This window comes from Sapajus apella, unplaced genomic scaffold, assembly GCF_009761245.1.
Source record: "Sapajus apella isolate SASKATOON/1434 unplaced genomic scaffold, GSC_monkey_1.0 scaffold74, whole genome shotgun sequence".
NCBI lineage: Eukaryota > Metazoa > Chordata > Mammalia > Primates > Cebidae > Sapajus > Sapajus apella.
In genome coordinates, this window is record NW_022437014.1 from 4,292,127 (window position 1) to 4,315,428 (window position 23,302).

A 23,302-nucleotide genomic window follows, 5' to 3' on the forward strand; every position below is an offset into this window, starting at 1 on the left:
TGTAATTCATATCTTTATCCTTGTACTTACTACATTCCATTAGAATTAGTAGTACAAAGTTCTGCTTCTCTTGCTGGGATATAAAGTGCCAAGGGCAAAAAACAAATCTTATTCTTTGTACAATAGGACCTGGCACAAAGTAGGTGCTCCATAAATATTTGATGAATAAACAAATGAGTCAAGAGTTGCTATGCCCACGCAGAGTAGAGTAATGCACAAGTTATAGCGGTCAAAAGAGAATAGTGAAATCCTGGTAGCAGCAGCTGCATATAACTTTTCTATAGTTGAGCGTGCAAAAACCATGTTCTGTAATAATCGGATCTTTAAAAAAGTATAGAAAGGAAGTGAGAGATTCTACAGCAAAAAGATAGGAATCCAGGAAGGGTAAAGTCTAAGGACAGACAGCAAATGCGAGGGATAAGAAGAAAACAAACAGAGACCAGAATCTGAAGTGACACTTCTCTCCTGATATCCAAGATTTGACTAGCTTATTAATTATGAACCATGACTAACTTAAGAAGACCTCATCTCCATTATGCATGCTGTAATAATCAACATATGCGCAAAGACAGCTTTTAGTAAACCTGCATATAAGATCATTTTTGTTTCCAAATGAATGACTTTTGTTTTCAATGTCCTGACTCAAATATCCCACAATAGACAGTCTGCAACAAGATGCCCTGGCAGATGCTAAAGTTAATTCAGTCTACCAGGTCTCCATCCACACAGAATAATTATGTCCAGCTGGGACCCTCCCTGATTTAATGACTTATGTTGGTCAGTCTTACAAACATTAAAGAAACAATCTCTTATTTGGGAACCCCAGCTGGCCTTGTTGCAGCCTAGAAACTCTTTATCCAGAAGGAGTTTAAACAAGAGAGAAAGAAAGCATTTCATGATTAACTTCTTCCCCAGGAAAACTGCTTTCCGAAAGCACATATTTTGAAGTTTCTTACCTATGCCATCTCATCCTATTGAAAATTACAAAAACAACAAATTTCCATGGGAAACTTTTTAAAAATGGATGCATAATTCTTTCCTGTGTGGATTAAACATTTAACAAATCCCATACTGATAGTTGTTCATGAGGTGATGCCAACATTTTGCTATTATAATAAATGCTATCGTGAATGCCTTTCTAGACTCATTACTGCACTCTTATGCTATCTATTAAAATAAATTCCAAGATGTGATATTTAATTTATATAGACCTCATATCTAGCAAAATCTACAACATAGAGTAAACATCACAATGAATTGACACTGTCCAAAAAAAAAGCCTTTTTGCTGTTACAAGCTGAGTTCTTATGTAAGTTCCCTTAAGAATGAAAAAGCAGTTTAACTTTTCTTAAAAACCCAAAACTCTACACCCGTGTTTGCAGCACTTGGAAGCTACTAGGTGAAACTTTCTCTAGCCTTGGATCTGGGACTCTCCTCTCTGTGGATGAAGATCTGTTCTCAAGCAAGGGCTTGGGAGATAAATAACTTGGAACCCATAAGGCTTACAATTCCCCACAAATCTTTCTTTTACCTGAAAGAGTGGAAAATACAGAATTAAATAATGGATATCTGTTTCCTCCATTCGACTCTTCTTGGATAAAGATGCTATATTTTGTAATTGTTTTCCTCCCCTTAAAGACCTGACTTGTCCTGTAAGATGGAATAAGGGGAGGTCTTCTTTTAGTTTTTGCTTCTGAAGCTTGGTGACCCAGGGTGCTTGCTGCATCCTGAGGTGACCCTCACCCAAGCTTTTCATGTGTTTGGCATGCTTAATTTCATCAATCAGATCACCACTAACCTGAAACACAATGTTGAGGAGGTGTTCAGACTGTTCTGGAATTCTGTACATATCAATATGGGGATACTATTAGACCAAATTCTTTACTACATATACACATCCGTTTAAAGTTAAGTGTACATGAAACAAAGATATTTTATGAGAATATGCATAATGGTATTCCTCTAACATCAGACTATAAAAGATTAAATAAGGAAAAAAAGTTTTTTGGAATAATGATTGTTGCTTTTCAGAGGGCAGTTAGAAGGGACATGAAAAGATAAGAAAATACATTTTAGCTTAAGTACTCAAACAGTTTAATTTTACTTAGGTACTTACAAGGAAAAAATTAATTTCAGGTGACATTATGGAAGGATTCATAATAGTTCCTTGTCCAAGGTTACATACAGTCAATTAATCTTCCTGGGTCGTGGATTCCTCATCAATAATTGTTGGACTTAGGCAGTTTCTAAATAACCCTCTCACCCCAAATTCCATGATTCTATGTATTTGGAATGAAATGATTCATTGCTTTACAGGCCATATATCTCTTGAGGAATGCAAGGAGTTAAGAAAAAAATCTCAAGATATAAATATAGACTTTTTGTGAACTACTAGTAATCTATATTTACTTGCAAATGTCCCACAAATAGTTTATTTGTACAATTATTTTATGAGTGCTTCAACTTAAGAAGAAATCACTATTCTATCAGTATGTATTTAGTATGGCAGGAGTTGGAAGAAAACATTCATATTTTTTTCTTGATATTGAAGAGTAAGGACAACCAACTTGGAAGATTGGAGAAATCGGAATTGGAATCACAGATAGAAAAACTTTTACTTTTAAGTATGAGGTTATATCTAACATTATCTACTCAATTGCTTGTGATACTTTATTATAGTGCAGTTGTTTTAGACACTGATTTTTAATTGTTTACTTATTGATTTTCCTCTTCTCTGTGACACTAGCAAATTCTGAACATCGTATTTAGTTGTGCTATGAGACAGTCTGTGCTTTAGACCCATTATGAATAAAGGTAGCACAATGCAGTGAAAGAGCACCAAATAAAGCCAGGGAGACCTGGATTACAGGCTTGTTTCTGTGACCTTGGACAAACGGGCTAACCTAGGTCCCAGCTTCCTCTTATTAAAATGAAATATTAAATTGCTTCTGTTTCTTCTTCCTTTAAGATTCTATGTTTCTATGCATACTCTAGTCAATAGTTCTTCTCATTGCCTGTCAAAATTCTAATCCTAATAGGATGTATTTACAATTGGCATTTCTTGCTTTTACCTTAACAATGACAATAACAACAACACAGCAATCATCCCCAACCTCTTCTAGCCCTTGAATGTCCCATTTACAATCATAGGAACCAAATCCAGAAATGTGAAGGCTCACAAATAGAACAGATAATTAGAAAAGAATTTCAGGAACAGATTTTCACACCCAGGGAGAAGGAAGAGAAATTAGTGAAAATTCTTGAGTACATGTTGCATTAACCTAACTCAAACAAATGTAGGCAAATTAAGAGAATTTATTAGCTCTCAAGAGCAGAGGATTCAGAGGATTAATGTGGCTTCAAGTACATCTGAATCATGGATCAGAATGGCAATATCAGGGCTCTGTCTCATTTCCTACTTCTTTGACAGGTTCCTTCCATATCACCAGTGACGTTTGGAAGCTGAAGACTCAAATTCTATATAAGCTTAATAACACAAGGAGAGAGAAACATGTTTTGTTTTGGTTATGCCCCTCAAAGAACTCCAGCAGAAAGTCCCAAGAAGGAATAATTTATTGGTCTGGTATCCCCCCCTGCATCAACTCGTGTGGCCGATGGGATGGGTGTTCTGATTTATTAGGCCCACTTAGGTGATATTTCCACTCCTGTAGCTGGAGGTAGGAGAATAGTCAGTCATATCAAACCCATATGGAATGGGTTAGTCATAGGAAAGGAGGGTTTTGTACTCTGAAAAAGTGGGGAAAAAGTGCTAGAAAGATCACAAACAGAAGGCCACTACAATAGATTTCATCTGAATGCCAGTTCAAGGACGGGTGGCAGTTACATGGGATAATGAGTAATTATAAAAATGATTCTGAGCTATGGAGAAGCTTAGTAAGAGAGTGTGAAAATTGATTAGCAATATCTGCAATGGACACTGGAGTGAAAAATAGAGAAATACAAGCCATATAGTTGCTATCCTTGCCTAGGGTGAACTCATGATTCAGTTCAGTCAATTCAACCACTTAGTCAATTCAACAACTTAGTCTTCAGAATATTATGGGATAGGCCCTTATTTTACAAATTTTAATTTACTCATGCTTATAAATCTCCCTAGATTCTTAGAGATAGGGGACCCCTCTATGACCGAACATTTAAAATTTTATTTGAGGTCATGTTGGAATTTAAGATACAGAAAATGATCCTAGCTATTCAGAGATTCTCAAGCAGGAATATACATCACAATCACCTTGCCAGTTCTTTTAAAATACATATGGCTACCCTCTATCCCCAAACTTTCTGATTCTATAAGTCTTAATAGGGGCCTGAAAAAGTGAATTATGATTATTGTATATGGAAGTTATACATGGTAATAGTAAAAACAAACAAATAAAACAAGTAGAAGAGTATAGCGTGAAAAGTAAAAGTCCCTTTTCTAGGTCAGAACTGGGTGAGGAATAAGGAGAGGGGAAATATTTCTTTGTTCTTTATAAATTTCTATATTATTTAAACATTTTAAATGAGGAGCTGGATTTTTTTTTTAATTTACAACGATAATCTAAAACACTTATTTCAGCCATTAACTACAATATCCATCTCAACCAAATTTTCTTCACTGAAACAATTTTGGCTGCAGGTAACAAAAACAGCATAAAAGATTTAAAAAATTTCTTTCAAAGGCTCACTCCCCTGAGGTAAGCCTAATGAAAGTTCATATATTCTTTCAAAAACTTTCTATGCATAAAAGCATACATCTATATTTTAAAAAGGTACAAATCCATAAGTATATGTCTCTTATTATATATAATCTGCAATTTGCTTTATTCACTTAATTGTCTTGGTCTGTTTTCCATATTTATATAGGATGTACCTATATTTGCATAAGATCTACCTCCTTTTAGTGACTTCATAATATTCTAAAACTTTTTGTATTTACCAAGACACTCCCTAGAGTAAGAAGCCAGACTTAAGCTCTAGGGATCATATCCATTTGAATCTCTTTATATGGCATCTCATAGCTGGTATTGAAAGCCAAGGGCCTGTGAAACTTTAAATATCTAGATATTCCCTACATCAGAATACCTGGCCATGGAAGCCAAATAGGGATGCAACTGAGAGACTATAGGATGGATTCTCTCTCTATCTGGACTGTTCTTTGTCCTGGAAGCTGCGGTGTGATTCTGACTGCTTGATAATGGCACGGGCAAGGCTGAGCACATTCAGAGAGACAAAGTGTTTAGAGCTTTCTACAAAAAAGAATTCCCTAAGAATAAAGTACAACCCCAGGTATTCTACACATAAACACAACACACATACACACAACACACACACCCAAGATCTAGACACTTTCTGATAAGACACAATGTTGGGTATTCTTAACCATGATGAAGATTTAGAAATTAACAAAGTAATGCAGGAACTTTCTTAAGCCTGTGTTAGGGTACCAAAATTAAATGTATGGCCCTGGGCATGGCCAATTTCTAATCTATGCAAGGAAACAAGAGGATATGATAAATAAAATCCCCAGATAATCTAAAACACTTCTTTCAGTCAGTAACCACATCTATTCCTGAGACCATTTTACTTCTTGGTAACAAAAACCAACCCCAGCTTATGTTTCATTTGCTCAACAAACAAAATATAATATGGGTAAATAAGTATAACAATCCAGAGTTTCTCACAGATACCTGAGGACAGGAATTTCAAAAGTGACCAGAACCAAGAACTGAAAAGCCACAAGTGTCCCAGCAGGGCTTGCTCTACTTCTCATCCTCTTGGTTCTGCTTTGCTTTTCCTTTTTAATCTCCTACATTTTCCTCTCTGCAGGTCAGCATTCCATATCTTTTTCAACACTTGTGGCGTGAGGGATATTTCACTGATCTTGAATTTCCACCAACTTGGTTCCAATGGCATGCTATGTTTACTGAATTATCTGTAACATATTCTGATGCAGGGAAGCCAAGCAAGGTCTTCATCAAAAGTTTCACAGGCACTCAGCTTTCAATACCAGCCATGGGATGCCATATAAAAAGATTCAAATGGATATGATCCCTAAAGCTTAATAAGTATGGCTTCTTACTCCAAAAAGTGTCTTCGTAAATACAAACAGTTTTAGAATATTGTGAAGTGACCAAAAGGAGGTAAATTTCAATTAAAATTCCAAATTCGTGAAAAAGAGAATCCAAATGGCCCACCTTGAGTCAGGTGTCCCCTCTAGTTCCATTCAAACTTTGTCAGAGAAGATAGATTCTTGTAATAATAATACAGCAGGTAAAATTTACTGGGGGCTAATTATACCAAAATTTACTATGTAAAGGTAATGCTTATAAAGCATTACCTCTACATAGCCTTTGAGAATCTTCCTTATTAGGACTCTGAAACAGTTATAAAAAAGAAAGAAAGAAAGAAAGAAAGAGGATGATTGTGAGTTGTGCAGATTTTCCCAGAGCATGAGTAAATTATATGCAGAAAGATAAATATGCATATAAAAGCGAATCTAAACTTTATAATGCAATTCAATAAAGCCATATTGGGAATAAGTTTGGGCCTTAAAGTCCAAGACACCAGAGCTCTAATTCTAACTCCAGCAAACTGTGTGGCTTGAACAGGTTCCTTCACCTGTCTTCTCAATTTCCTTTCCTTTCTGTGAACTCATGGCAATAATGCACACTGCACGAGAATATACATACAGCAATGAAGCACTGTGCTCTTGAGCATTTAAACATTAACCAGTATGAGTGCTTCTTCTTTAACAATGAAGGGTCCAGAAGGGGTACATACCAGCGGGAAGGAAAAGAGAGAGAACAAAATGTCCACTTGCCCTTGTGGGTATTAGCATTATACACCACCATTACATAATAATAAGAGGTAATATTAATTAATTTTTCTGTATAGCGTGTTGGGGAACTTTCTCAACATAGCTAAGTACTATTATAGTCCCACTTGAAGGTACAGAGAGTTTACGTAACTTGTCGTAGGTCACACAGTTCGTAAGTAGAACTTGAGCCTAGGCAGTCTGGCTCCATAACTCATGTCTTAAGCACTACTTTGCATGCCTTCACCATCTATACAATAGTGTTTCTGAAGCAGAGAGGTGTCTGTGGATATACCACCACAAAAAGAAGATGGTGTGGCTTCAAGATTGCGAACTTGCTAGATTCTCCCTTGTTTATGCCACATGAGCCCTTTAATGAGTTACCTCATCAGAATTAATGGATTGTTATTCTTCTCGATCAGTAGTGTAAACTGCAAACTTTGAGATGGTTTGCCTACCACACTTAGTTTAAGATTTAGAAGGTTTACTTGCAAAAGCTCTTAGAAGCACCCATGAATAAACAAGAGTGAAAAGTTAAACTAAGGACATTTTAATTTGCACTTTTTTCTGATCTATCCAAACAATAAGATTCAAAAGTTTTCCCTGACACCACAGGCAAATGCTTCTTCTCCAAGCACAGAACAGCCTGTTGGACACAGCAGTCACACTGCTGTGGTAATTGATGAAATTTATAAACGATGCACAACTTCATATTTTCGCCAGGTTTTACTTTAAAAAGGTCCCAAAGAGCAAGACAATGATAAATGACAGTGAAGGGTGATGACTTCTAAGAGCACTGGACAACGTGGTAGCAATTGCCGTTGGTCGGCTAGTCCAACTCCCATTTGAAAATCCACCTCCTTTGGCATTCTCCATTAGAGAAGCTAGAAAAGCCAAATATTTGCTTTTCTGCTCTCTTGCAGTGAGGGTTGTCTATGTGAGAAAGTCCGATCCCCAATGAGATAAAGTGGACGTCTCCAGAGCCTTCTGGCAAAGTTTTTCTTTCCTGATATAAAAGGACATATGCTGTAAGCACCACCCCTTCTCTGTCCCCTTCTTTCTGCCTTGGGTTTAGGCTAGTGTCTAGAGTTATGGCAGCCACCTCACGACCTCAAGAGAAAGGCCAACAAGAATTGGAGCAACACTGGCCCTACAAACAGTTGTTTACCTCCAGATGGATGCTTGTAAGTAACATAATTTGAGTCACTCTTAGTTAGATTTTCTACTGATGCCAAAGAAATTCCTGTTGAAACAATGTAAGTACAGACACTTTAGCCCACCATTTATCATCTTTTAATTCTACACCTGTCCGTCCCTCAGAAATCTCCCAGAAGTTTGGTTAAAGAAAGATTATTTAATCAAATCACTGAAGTGATTTATAGGACACAGCATAATCAAATGAATCTTCTTTATAGTTTATACCTTACTTATAATAGCTGTTTTAATGGAACTCTAGTGTCACATCCTTAATGATATAAGGAGGGGTGATATAGTCTATTATTAATCAAACTTTCTGTTAGTTCAATGCATACATGGAGTCCAAAAGAATACACAAACCTGTCTTTTACTTTGGGCTTGAATTGTATCTTTCAACTTTATGAGTTAATGGTTGAGAGCCATGTTCATTCTGCTCCACCCTTCTCCAGCTCTTAAAAATGGATGGGTCCTTCCAAACAAGCCTTAAGGAGCATCACCCATGCGGCTACCCCTCTTATAGGCACCCAGAAATCAAATTCCTCTTCTTTGGATACCTTCCTCCTTTTCTCCATAGCTAGAGATGAGCAAAAAGATTAATATGAGCAAAATTATCCCCACTGATTAATACCATTGACTGCATAGTAAAGGCACTCAATAAACTTTATTCAGCAGGTAAATTAAAAAGGAGTATCTTCCATAATATAGGGGCTTCTAAAGAGGCTTTTTGGAGAGTGTGGTCTAAACAGAGTCATAAATATTGTTTGTGATGTAGCCAAGTGCAGAAGTAACAAAGGGAACAGGCCGGAAAGAATGGCAGCATGAAACAAGATGTCTTAAGTGAACAGAAGAGTAGTGCCATTAAAAAGAAATAGGAAAAATTTAGTGCTGCAGAAGTGTGGAGTCGGAGGCAGAGGAGTTAGCAGGAATCAAATCAGCATGGCTCTTAGCAATGAGGAAGTGTTGAAGGATTTTAAGAAGAAAATTGGCAGTGCTTTGCATTTCAGTAAAACCACTTTGGAGACAGTTAGGGGTGTGGATTCAAGAGAAGAGACTGGATCAAGGAAGAGAGGCTTGTTACGAGTTCCTCAAGGAACAAGAGGCCATGAGATTTAAACTAGTTAATCCATTCCCAAACGTACTAAGTATAAATTTTTTTTATTGCATTTCAGGTTTTGGGGTACATGTGAAGAACATGCAAGACTGTTGCATAGGTACACACGTGGCAGTGTGATTTGCTGCCTTCCTCCCCATCACCTACATCTGGCTTCTCTCCCCTTGCTATCTCTCCCCAGCTCCCATTTCAAAGTACTCTACAGTGTTGACTTCAAGTCAACCATGTGCTGAGTTGTGTACCAGCCAGGCAGTGTAAGGAAAGGCTGTCCCAAGTCCCCCATCCTTTCACAGAAAGGGAAGGTGGCAACAAAGACCAGGGAGGGGCCTGACTGTGGGACTGGGCTGAATCTAGCCCTGAGCCTAAGCCAACCTCCAACCCCTAGCTGGTGCTCCGAGGGAGGTCATCCAGTTCTTTCCCAACTGCTCAGGATTTTTCATCTGACAGGGACTCCGAAGCCCAGAAGAGCCCTTACCAAGGTCACACAGTGACTAGCTAGGAATAGTCCTAGTGGTTCCTGGACCCAATTCCATGCCCTAAATACCAGATGACAAAACCAGCTGCATAAAAATAGTTCAATTAAAATCTAAATAAAATAGTCACTTACTCTTGAAAAGAAAGCTATCATAGTATTTCAGGAAAATGTCATGAACCTGAATGAAACTGTAATTTGGGAAGTTGTAAAAATATGGTTGCATAATTCCAAGGGCCAACGCCTATCATGTGACCCTGAACCACGGGCTCCGCCCTGCTGTTCCACCTTGCCTGGCTTGTGCAAGGCTGCGTGCAGAGGGAAACCAGAGTGGGAAGTCTGCTACCCAGGATGGTCCACTTAACAGATGATCTGCTGGGACCAGTGCCTAAGAAGTTAATTTCTAGCTTTGAGATGGTTTCTGGTAATTGTAGGTAATTTAAAATATAATTGCAATTTAGTTAAAAAAAAAACAACTGTGTTTGCAGTGTGTATGCTCATCACTCTAATTTAAGGTCTACAATGTTGGGTGAACTGCACTTGAGTACACGCGCATTTCGCATCTGCCTGATTTTACCACCAGTGTTTATAAAAACAGCCTCAGCAAACTCGGTCTGCATTGCAAGACAGATGCTGCAAAGCTCAGATATAAAGTTTCACATTGCTGGAAGGTTAACTATTAAGCATGTTAATGATTATTGAAGAGACGAAGAAAACCACAAGGCTTCAAAATGCAAAAGCCTCTCAAAAATATCCAGCTTCCTCATGTTTATAAGAAAGCCACCTTTTGTTTTTTTATTTTGGTTTTTTTTGTTGTTGTTTTTTTCAAAGAAAGACTATGCTTGAGCTCAGTGTGATCTGCATATAGGCTTAATGGAGGAATCACACCAGGCTGCTTGTGAGTAGGCCAATGGAGATTGCCTCTGGGTTGTATGTTACAAACTGCTCTGTGCTAAGCCAGGGCATCTACAGCTTTGCAAGTTTCACAGAAATTTCTTACCACAGAGAGACCACGTGTTTTAAATGTAGAGAAATTCTAAGATCTGTTGTGTGTAGATTTATACAGAATTTTCTAAATTATCCAAAATATGGGTAGGACAGCTACTTAATGGTGGGTATCTCGGCAATTATTTAAATTCCAAAGCACCATCATGGACCCAATCAGCCATCATTGCTGACCTAGACAAGTGAAGCTAAATGAGAAAACAGCTGAAATAAGCACTCAGTCTAATAACTTCACATACAGTCTCCCATCTCCCAGTTTGCAAAACTTAATAGAATGGAGCTTAGGGCTGAAGCAGTACTGCATTGCCACAGCAATTACACCCTGTTAACACCGGCATTGGAAATCACATTCTGAATTTGAGAACTCGGGGTCAGTGGTCAGAATCTGCAGCCCTGGTATCAGAAGCCTGCCTTTAAACGCATGCCCAAATTAAAGCAGATCACCAAATAATACTATTCAGATAGTAGAGATTGTCTATCTACAAAGTTTTTAAATGGAACTTAGAAGTTTAATGATTGAGAAAATAAAATGTGTCCCAAGTTAGTCTGTCTGCTGATACTGGCTCGGCAAAAAAAAAAAAAAAAAAAAAAAAAAAAAGAAGCCTTTTATTTTTAATGATTTATTATATGTACTTAAAAAAAATTCAAATATCACTAAAGTGAATATTAAATTTTTCTCCAGCCTCAAATCTCTGTCTTCAAATCTTCTTCTCTCAAGATATTCCCTGTTATCAGTTTTCTAAGAATCTATACATATCTAAGTATGTCTTATATGTGCCACATATACAGTGGTGGCTCCAGAATTTCTACATACGAGAGACTTAGGGGCTACAATCTGATTGGATATGGGTATGCTGCATAAAGCGTCATTTGCCTGATATTTTACGTAATATATAAATTTGAGCACTAAAAGAAGTATAGTAAGAAATCATAAAGCACTGAAAAAATTGGAATTCACAAGTCCATACCAATAATAAATAGTAAATACTAAATAAGTGAGGAAACCCTGGATTGCAGTGAAATGTAACAGCTTCCTGGATTGCAGTGAAATGTAACAGCTCTCTGATGAATGTGGAAAGAGTGCCGGCGCTGAAAGAGCATTACTTCACAACCATGATGGCAAAGATTGGGTCAGACAAGACTCATTGATGAATGCTATACCTACCAGGACACTTTGATGAGAACTAGGATATTTGCATCATTTTAAAGTGCCACCTCACAGACTGCTTATTAGGTCCATGAGTGGGGAGTTGGGGTGGAGGGGTAGGGGGTGATAAAAGGCCCAGTTTTATAAAGTTGAGAATTTGGACAATATCTTGGCTAAGGCATTGAAATTAACATTACCAGTGAGGAACAAACGTGATAGCCTGAGAAGGACACGTCACCTATGCAGTTCCCTGGCCTAGAACGTGTAACTTACAGTCTAATCACAAGGTAATGTAAGATACAGCAAAACTAAGTCATGTTCTATTAAAAACAGTGGTGGGGGAGGGATGGTGATGGGGACTGTGGTCACTAAAAATGTCAATGTGATAAAAGACAAAGGCTGGGACAATGTTCCAGACTAAAAGGGGCTAAAGAGACATGATAACCAAATGCAATACTAGATCCTAGACTTGGTCTGGTTGAGGAAGAGAAAAAAGTATTCTAAACAATATTATTAGGTCAATGGACAGAATTAAAATACAAACAGTAAATTAGATAAAAAAGCAACTTCAGGATTAATTCTGCTGCTTCTAACACACAACCACCCCACTGCCATAGCTGCCAAGCTCTGAGTGGCCATACTCTTCAGGAGTATTTGAACTTCTGCCCACAAATCTCCTTCTTTGCCCAGAGAACCAGGAGGTGGGAAAGCTGATGCAGGGTAAGTTGTTTATGCTGCTGGAATTAAGTGCTGTTTTAAGTTTTGCTTCAGGACCTGGAAGTTTAGACTAAGTCAATGATACAGGCCAAAGAGTAAAGCTCTCATAGAAACTGCAATACAAATTCCTTTCTGGTCCTCTCTGACCAGCTTATGCTAATCTCACTGAAACCTTTATCTTACTCTCTTTTTTTCTGTTCATTTTAAAGCCAAACTTCATTCAAGGAAGGAATAGTACATGGCAAATGTATGCAGGTGGCTAAATAAAGAAAATGAATGAATGAACAAATAAGGTAAATTTAGGTAGTGCTCTGGCATCAAAGGCTATTAGTATGATTTATGAAGAAACAACAAAAAGAAAATTTTTTTCTACCTTAGTTCCTACTGAGCTGTGTTTAAGAAATATAGTCATTTCCCTATATTTACTTCCAAATTAAAATATCTTTCTGTTTGAACTAGTATTAAGTCTAAGACTACAAAACAGAGTGAAAAAAAGAAAAAAAAGGAACACATGGCAACACAACATTCTTGTCAGCTGGCCTTTTCATCAGATAGATGAAAATGGGAATTTAAAGCTATAATATTAGGACACTATGAGAATTGTACACTCACATGGAAGCTTGAGGTAAATGTGCATATGAGAGTACGGAAGAAAAACTGGGAATGGTTATGAAGAAAATAAAGGATTGGGAAAAGTGGAATCCATAATTTGGCTTGGTGGAGAAAAAGGAAAGTGAGTTAACACTCATCAGGCCCTTGGGATTACCCTTCTGCCTGGGATGCAGGAGGAAGCTAATGTGGATGAAGGGCTGATGGTACCAGGTGAATATCCACAGCTAGGCTCTTCAGCCCAGTGATTTGGGATACTTGGAAATGTGTTCCCAAAGCCAAGAAAAAATATAAGCAGAGAAGATAATGTTTCTGAAAAAAGAACAAGCATACAAATGTCTGTGGATCTAAGGGAAATGGTCTCAAGCAAGAGTAACTGGCCATTCTGAACACCCAGCAACCATTCCCATTTTTCTATCAGCACTTTGATTTTATGGTAAAGAAATAATCCTTTCTCTACTGATTGCATTATGCTGTCAGTCAAGCTGCGTATTTCAGGTGCCTGGCATGTGTAGTAGAGATCAACAGATGTATTAGTCGAATGAATGAATGTGCCCAGCTTTCTTTTTGCCAGGCCAGTGAAACAACTTTCTGCCTGACATTTGGCTCTTAAACATAATGTGGAGACTAAAAAAAGCCAAAAGCAGATTCATTCTAGTAGAGATGTCCTAATGACAGACCACCATTCACTGTTGTTTCCTAGATCTAGGACTTCTCTTGCCACGGTTTCTGTCCTTTCCAAGCCAGATGACTAAGCTTTCTCCTTTATTCTAAGAAGGATTATATATCCTTGCAATAAACTCTCCCTCTGCTTAAGTTATCTGAAGTTCATTTCTGCTGCTTATGAACAAAGAACCATGACAGAAACACATTTCCCAGGTTACCCCTGTGGAATATGCAAATTATTTCTCCAAATATGGGCTTAGTATAATAGTAAGATGGATAGTTGAAGTTTATGGGTTTTTTCTTCTTTTGTTTCTATGTGCTTCTGGGAGATTTCTTCAAATACACTCAAGGACAAGAACTTGAGGAGCTGAAATAAGAAACATTAGTTCTTTGTATTCTCCTGCAAGAATCCCTTATTATTGTGTCTAAAAGTATCTATTGTTCAATAGATATTAGAGTTAAACACATTTATGTTCAAATGCCACTTATTTTTAGATTAATTTCAAAGGGTATATTTGCGATTTACCAATTTCCAAAGCCCCACCTCAGCTACTGCAAATTTTCCCTGCTCTTATGTCCAATCAACAATAGCTTGAAGCAACTTTTACTTCTGAAGCTTCAACTAGTTATGTAAAGAACAAATCTAAACAAGTCCTCACCCCATCGCTTTAAAAAAATATAAACACTGGATTTTATTTAGCAACCTAGTTTCTTTTGATAGAAAAGCTGTAGAAAATGATGATTTCTATTTTGTTTTCAACTGGTTATTTTTTAAGTAGTTAAAAAATATCCACTGGCACTTTTTAGTTTTGCCATAATTTTAGTGCCTAGGATAGTTCTGAGCACCTAACAGATGTTTAAAAAATAGTAATTAAATTCATGGACAAAGAAACATTTTGTTATTTATTGTGGGGCTATTTTGGCTGAATCATCACTAAGAAGTGGCTAAAGGGAATCTACTGCATACCCATTTTAAAGTTACAGGGCACACTTATCACAGCAAATTGCTATTTTTGATGTTTCCACAAACTTTCCACAACATTTTTTAGAGTCCTAAAATGGTTTCACATTGAAGGAAAGCCTGAACCGCTGCCTCAGATGACCTTGTGGTGGGATTTATATTCCAAAACTCCCCCTGCCTGGGGACCCCACCCTTACCCTCAGCATCAAGCTATAAGTCTAGACTTTATCTGAAGCAATATTCTTTCTTGGCTCCTTTCTCTTTCCAATCCTATTTCTTTTATTATCTTATAGGGTTTTCTTGAAGAGCAGCCAAGTCCCTATCTCAGGCTCTGCATCTAGTGAACCCAACCTAGGACAGTAATGTGCTACTAATCTGAATAGAAATCTTATATAACAATATCTATGAACTTCGTTGCCTTTGAATCTAAAATTTTACCAAAGATGTTGATAACTGCAAAGGACATACCATCCTTGTACCCAATCAACACAGACAATGACAACTATATTGAGGGCCTTTTATGAAGATCCTACCTACCTTGAATTTTACTCACAATCTTCTTCAGTAGGCATTACCATTCATTCTTCCAAAATGAAAAAAAATATTAACAGTCAACATATTAGATAACCTAGCCAAAGTCAGACAACAAGTACATGACAAGTGATTTGGACTGTTTCCTGAAAGATCTCACAGGTTGATCATAAATGTCCCAAAACACTGTGAAAGAAAACAACAATGTCTAATTTCCTGTTCTTCAGTACTTGTGGAATAAAGCATAAGTAGTCAGTTCAGAAATGCCTGATTTGTTTTAAGGCTTACCCATGAGATTTAAAGCAGATTTCCTTTTTAAAAAATCTTGTCTCAGTCATATTAACACCACTGTTAATTACCAAAAATGAACCAACATCTCCATAGTCAAAAAGATGGAGCGATGTTGTTAAAATAGTATTTTGGTTTTAGAAGAAATTAAAAACCAGACTAGGGTGAAGAGCATATAGCCCACTCTCAAACAAAAATACATATTACCTTGTTAGGAAATGGCATGGAGTAATTATAAACAGCTTCACAGGCTGTCAGCCTCAGACACCCACCTTCCCTTGAAGAGTCTGTGTGCTTTGCCATCAGGGAGTTATCTTAAATTTTCTTTCTTTTTTAACTTGTATTTTAAGTTCAGGGATACATGTGCAGGTTTGTTATAAAGGTAAATTTGTGTCATGGGGGTTTGTTGTATAGATTATTTCATCACCCAGGTGTTGAGCCTAGTTCCCATCCATTATTTTTCCTGATCCTCTCCCTCCTCCCACCCTCCACCCTTCAATAGGCCCAGTGTCTGTTGTTCTCCTCTTTATATTATTTCCATGAGTTCTCACCACTTAGCTCCTACTTATAAGTGCAGTATTTAATGTTTTGTTCCTGCATTAGTTTGCTAAGGATAATGGACTTATCTCAACCTTTTCTAATCCTATTTTTATGTTCAGGCTGCCTATCTCCTAGGATAATCATCTCTTCTAAGTTCCATTCCCTTCAAGAAGAGCAGCACTACACTAATACAGCCCTAATAAAGCCAAGATACACGTTGTTCGGTCAGGTCATATTTTAAAAAGGATAGTCTGAGGGGAAAACAAAATCTCAAAGAAATTCATGTGTGAAGTTTAATAAGCCAAACACAAAAGTACAAAAATATTGTATACGTCCACTCATATGAGGTACCTAGAATAATCAAATTCAGACAGACAGAAAGTAAAATAATGGTTATGAGGGCTAGGAGGAGGGGGAATAGGAATTTAATGTGTAATAGGTGGAGTTTCAGTTTGGGAAGATGAAAAAGTTCTGGAGATGAATAGTTGTGATGGTCGCACAACAGTGTGAATGTACTTAATGCCACTGAAATGCACATTTTAAAGAGGTTAAAATGATACATTTTATGTTGTGTATATTTTACCAGACTAATTTTTAAAAAGAAATTCAATGCTTTTTCTTGCATTTGTTGAGAGATGCTAACGAGACTCTAATCTATTATGTTCCTATCCTTGTCATGTATTTTTAAAAACTCTCTTCCCATTTTCTTGAAGCCCCATACCGACTAACATCATTCTCTTCCAAACCCACCCCTAAACTTCTTAATACTCTACTCTGGTCACTACGTTATATCTTCCCCTTCTCCTCCCTTTCCTCATGGGCCAACACCAGTTAAGCACTCAAGAGATAGAACCTCTATCCAGAGGCAGAGAAAAGAAAAAATATGAGTACGCAAGGTCCTCTGTAGCAAGCAGGAAAGGAAAAAGGCTGAAAGTAGTCACCCATAATAATTTAATTTCATTGCACTCATTTTATTCTATACTTTATCTAGCTTCAACTGCTTCTAATCTGAGATTTGGTGAATAAATCCGTATTTCACCTTATCTATTGACATCTATGATTTCAGTCTTCATTCAGATCATGTCTTCGCCCCTCATTTATCACATGTTCATACATTGATTAGAGGTTTCAGCAGTGGTTCTCAACTTCTGCTGTTCATTAGAATTACCTGGGCGAGCTTTTAAAAGTTCAGGCCTCAACCCACACCAACTAAATCAGTGAGATTCAGGGAACTGTATTTTTTAAACTCCCATTGTGCAGCTAGGTTTGATAATCAGTGTTTTAGGGAAGAGCGTCCCAAATTTTAAAGTTTACATCAATTACATTGGTGACCTGGCGACTGTAGCTGCACCTCAGTTGCAGGTGTTTTTTTGTGATGATTCAGCTGTTCTTCCTCTGCTTCTACGTTGGTCTAGGTGGGAGCCCCAAATCAGTCACTTCTAAATTCAGGATCTTTAACAAGTTACTCAGTTCTCTAACCCTCAGTGTCCTTACATGTAAAATGGGGATAACAATGTCAACTATTTCACTGAGCTTTCGTGAGGATTAAGTGAGATACTTGTGGACAGCACTGGTATGAGGCTTTCCATTAAACACATCTGTCTTTATTTCTGCCCTGTCTGCCAATGAAGAACCAACTTGCTAATTCTCTCTCTATCTCAAATGTCTGCTTATGGATTCAGCTAATTGATGGCTTCACTCTGTGCAATTTTTATCTCTGTCCACACTACCAACTGCTGATTGCTTATAAGTCCAGGTTTGCATTCCTAAGGAGTGGGTTTGATTGGTTAAATCAGTTGCCATCCACCATAGGCTATTCCAGTAGGACTCTGTGTTTGCACAAAGTAACCTCTGTAGTAGAGCAGGGTGAATTTATGGATTGGTCTCCTTTGGTTAGGATTTGACTTATACTAGGCTACAGTATAATTTATATATAAGAAACCTTCAGAAAGAAATGGACATAAGGCAGGCAATCTAAGGCTCCTTCGGAGAGGACTGTGGAAGCACCTTGTTCAACTTGCCTAGTGCACTCAGCAAATATTTACTGAACATCTCATATGTGCAAGGCATTCATTGTATCACCATCCCTCAAGGTCTGGGTCCATCTGTGTTTCTTTGTTCTAGACAGGAAGAGTAAAACACCCAGAGTTCCATTCCTTTTTGTACAGATGGTAAAAGAAAAATACCAAGATCTTTTACCATTGAATACTGTTTTGGTTTATAATGAATTTTGTCCTCAGAACTACTACTCCAAAAGGAACAAAGATAACCTCTCCAATTCTCAGAATTTGGTAAGGGATAATAGTTAACATTGAGTGCTTATTATGCACCCGGTACTATTCTAGGTGCTTTATGTGGATTAACTCATTTAATCCTCGTAATAATCCTCTGATGTAGGTATTATTTTCCCCATTTGGCAAACGGGGAAAGTGGGGTTAAAACATGGCCAAGTCATACAGCTAGTAGGTGACAGTGCCAGGTCCCAGCTCCAGTGGCCTGCCCCAGAGCCTACACTCTGTCCGCACTGCACTGTGCAGAGTCTCCGGCCCTCTCTAGAGTCTGCTCAGGTTGGTGGTGGCACGGCCTTTACATCAACATACACCCACCTTGTTTTTTGCATTGATGTCTAACTAATGGTGACATTCTCATGTATATATCACGGAAATATATATAATACTTGGGCTTCTAGGAGGGACCTAAAAGGACATTAAAAGATAAACTTGCAATTCCTACAGTTTATGTCAAAAAGCAAATCATTCATAAACTTCAGTATTATTACTATTATTATTAGGAACCAGTAACATTTAAAATTTGCTGCTTTCTCACATATACATGTCATAGGGACTTTTTGTGGTTGCCTGTTATTATCTGAAGCTTATTCCTATTTTGGGGAAGAACCCATTTGTAACTTCCTAACCAGATTTTTGGTTTTTCCTCTTGTCAAACCCTCTAGGCCAGACACGTGACCTAGACTTTACCCAGTCAGACATTCCTCATTCCTGCCCAGAACTTGAATACCAAGAAATAAGATGAGTAGAAGATTCATCTTGAGGACAGAGGAGAAGGCAGCAAGGCCAGTCACACCAGCATTAGCTGCGGCATCACATCTGCAGACTGTTGCTGAGCATGATGTTGGCTGAAGCCTAGCTTCTCTTTGTACTAGTTTCCTAGGACTGCAATAACAAAGAACAAGCATACCTTGGAGATGCTGTGAGTTCAGTTTTAGACCACTGCAATAAAGCAAAAATCATGATATAGCAAATTGCACATATTTTTTGGTTTTCTAGTACATATAAAAGTTACATTTACACTGTACTGTAGTCTATTAAGGGTGCAATAGCATTATGTCTTAAAAATGTGCATACCTTAATTAAAAATACTTTATTGCTAAAAATGCTAAAAATCATCTGAGCCTTCAGAGAGCCATAAACTTTTTGATGGTGGAGGGTCCTGCCTCAATGTTGATGGCTGCTGACTGGTCAAGGTGGTAGTTGGTGAAGGTTGGGGTGGCTGTGGCACTTTCTGAAAATAGGGCAGAAATTGAGTATGTATATTAATTAACTCTTCCTTTCATGAAAGGTTTCCCTGTAGCATGAGATGCTGTTTGATAGCATTTAGTCCACACTAAAATGCTTCTAAGCATGGAGTCAAACCTCTCAAACCCTGCTGCTGCTTTTCAAATAAGTTGGTGTAATATTCTAAGTCCTTTGTTGTCATTTCAACAATGTTCATAGCATCTTCAGGAGTAGATTTCATTTCAAGAAACCATTTTATTTGCCCGTTCATAAGAAGCAATTCCTCATCCATTCAAATGTTATGGGATTGTATAAAACCAGTCACGTCTTTACGCTCAACTTCTAATTCTAGTTATCTTGCTATTTATATCACATGTGGCTTCAGGGGAGGATGTCTTGAAATCCTCAGAGTTATACATGAGGGTTGAAATCAACTTCTTCCAAACTCCTATTACTGTTGATATTTTGGCATCCGCCTATGAATCACAAATGTTCTAATAACATCTAGAATGGTAAATCCTTTCCAGGTTTCCAATTTACTTTGCCCAGATCCATTAGAGGCTATGGCCTTACCAAACGCATTTCTTAAATAAGACTTCAAAGTCAAAATTACTCCTTGATCCATGGGCCACAGAATGGATGTTGTATTAGCAGGCATGAAAACAACATTCATCTTCTTATACATCTCCATGAGAGCTCTTGGGTGACCAGGTGTGTTGTCACTGAGCAGTCTCATTTTGAAAGGAATCTTTTCTCTCTGAGCAGTGGGTCTCAACAGTTGGCTTAAAATACTCAGGAAACATGCTCACGAAACCATACATGCGTTGCCATCAAGGTTTTGTTTTTTCGTTTACAGAACACAGACAGAGTAGATTTAGCATAATTCTTAAGGGCCCTAGGATTTTCAGATTTGTCAGTGAATACTGGCTTCAACTTCAAGTCACCAGCTGCATTAGCCCCTAACAAGAGAGTCAGACTATCCTTTGAAACTTCAAAGCCAAATATTGACAACTCCTCTCTGTGAAAGTCCTACATGTCATCTTCCAATAGAAGGCTATTTTTTGTACATTGAAAATCTGTGGTTCAGTGTAGCCACCATCATCAATAATCTTAGCTAGATCTTCTGGATAACTTGCAGCTTTTCCATCAGTGCTTGCTGCTTCACTTTGCACTTTTATGTTACGGAGATGGCTTCTTTCATTAAACCTCATGAACCAACCTCTGCTAGTTTCCAACTCTTCTGCAGCTTCCTTACCTCTCATACCCTTCACAGAATTCAAGAGCATTAAGGCTTTGCTCTGGATTAGACTCTGACTTAAGGGAATGTTGTAGCGGATCTGATCTTTTATCCAGACCACTAAAACTTTCTCCTCATCACCAATGAGGCTATTTTTCTTTTTTATTCATGTGTGCACCAGAGTAGCATTTTTAACTTTCTTCAAGCACTTTTCCTTTGCATTCACAACTTGGCTGTTTGGTGGAAGAAGCTTTCAGCCTATCTCAGCTTTCAACACACCTTCCTAAGTTTAATCATTTATAGCTTTTGATTTCAAGTGAGAAATGTGTGGCTCTTGGAACACTTGGAGATCACTGTGGAGTTACTAATTTGCCTCATTTCAATATTATAGGGAAATGGCTGGTCAGTATGATCAGTGGGACAATCAGAAAACACACAACATTTATTGTGTTTGCCTTCTTACATGGGGATGGCTCATGGCATCCCAAAACAATTACAACATTAACACTGAAGATCACTGATTACAGATCACTATAACAGATATAACAACAAGAAAATGTTTGAAATATTACAAGAATTAACACAAGCTTGAAATATTGTAAGAATTAACAAAATGTGACACAGAGACATGAAGTGAGCACATGCTGTTGGAAAAAATGGTGCCAACAGACTTGCTCAGTGCAGGGTTGTCACAGACCTTCAATTTATAAAAAATGAAATATCTGCAAAGTCCAATAAGCAAAGTCCAATAAAATGAGGTATGCCTATACCACTAACTGGGTAGCTTAAAACTACAGAAACTTATTTTCTCACAGTTCTAGAGGCTAGAAATCTGAAATGAAGATATTGACAGGGCTAGCTCCAAAGACTCTAGGAAAAGTCCATTTTTGTCTCTTCTAGCTTCTGGTCCTTGCTGGCAATCTTTGGCATTCCCTGGTTTGTGACAATAAAATTCCAATCTCTGCCTTCATCTTGACAGGCCTTCCTCCCTTCCTCATCTCTGTGCATAAATCTCCGTTCCTTTCTCTTACAAAGATACCAGTCACTGGATTAGGAACCATTCTAATGTAGTATGACCATGTTTTAACTTGATTATATCTGCAAAGACTCTATTACCAAATAAAGTTACCTTGAGGTATCAGGAATAAGGAGTCTACCATATTTGGGGGTTGAAGTGGAACACAATTCAACCCATAACACCTATATCCCTGCCAAGTTTCTTGATCTGGCTCTCTATACATCACAGTGACCTTGTGGGTCATCCAGTATTTTCCTTATAAGGTGACCTTTAGCAACACAGGTTTGAACTCCACAGGTCCAGTTATATGTGAATTTTTTTCAATAAAATTTACCTCCAGTGTGCCTGCCTCTCCTGCCTCTCCTTTCACCTCCTCTACCTCGTCTCCTCTGAGACATCTACCTCTTCTGCCTCTGAGACAGCAAGACCAACTCTTCTTCCTCCTCCCCCTCAGCCTACACAACATGAAGATGATGAGGATAAAGACCCTTATGATCACCCACTTCCACCTAATGAAGAGTAAATAATTTTCTACTTATAATTTTCTTAATAACATTTTCTTTTCTCTAGCTTCCTTTTCGTAAGAATACGGGATATAATATGTAAAATATATGTTAATCGATAATTTTTGTTATTGGTAAAGTTTTTGGTCAATAGTAGGCTTTTAGTAGTTACATTTTTGAGGACTCCAAAGTTATGTGTGGGTTTTCAACTGCATGGGGGTTGCCACCCCTAACCCTGCATTGTTGAAGGGTCAACTGTACACTCTCTTTCCACTTAAAATATGTGGAATTAGTTTTGCTGCTTGCAGCTATAAATCTTGATCTGTCTCATCTCTAATTCAGTTTCCTTGACCTCCCACCTGAGAGTCATCATCAAGATTCACTAGGGATGAGGAGAACAGTGACTTTCTGCCAGCAAAGATCCATTTGCTTTAAGACCAAGGTGAAGATTCCCATCCCACTGCCTGAATCAAGCAGACTGAGGAAGCAATGTCCCAGGCCCATGTTGAAGGACTTGCATTAACCAGTCCCAAACCTCATTACCGAAATGCCAGCAGAATCTTTTGATTTCCTAAATTATGAGTTTGTTCTCAAGCTATATCTCATTCTGGAGCAGAACACAACTAATTTTTGCCTTTGGGGCCTATGGATGGTATGAGGCCTGTTTCAGTGGAAAGGACCACACTGCTTGCATCAGATCTCAGAGATGTTGCCCCAGTCTGTATAATTTTCATCAAGTCATGACAGCAGTACCAAAGAGGCTAACCATCATTTCAATTGTGTTTGGTCTAAAACTTCCAAAGCCTCATCAACGCTCTTAGGAACAATAACATTATGCCAGAAAGAGCTGCAGAGGAAACAAAACATTATGGGGTTCTAACAAACACAGTAATAAAAGACAGCTGAATTTTAAAAGAGAAAAGTCTATGTCATTGACTTCAAGGAAATAAAAACACATTTAAACTTTCTGA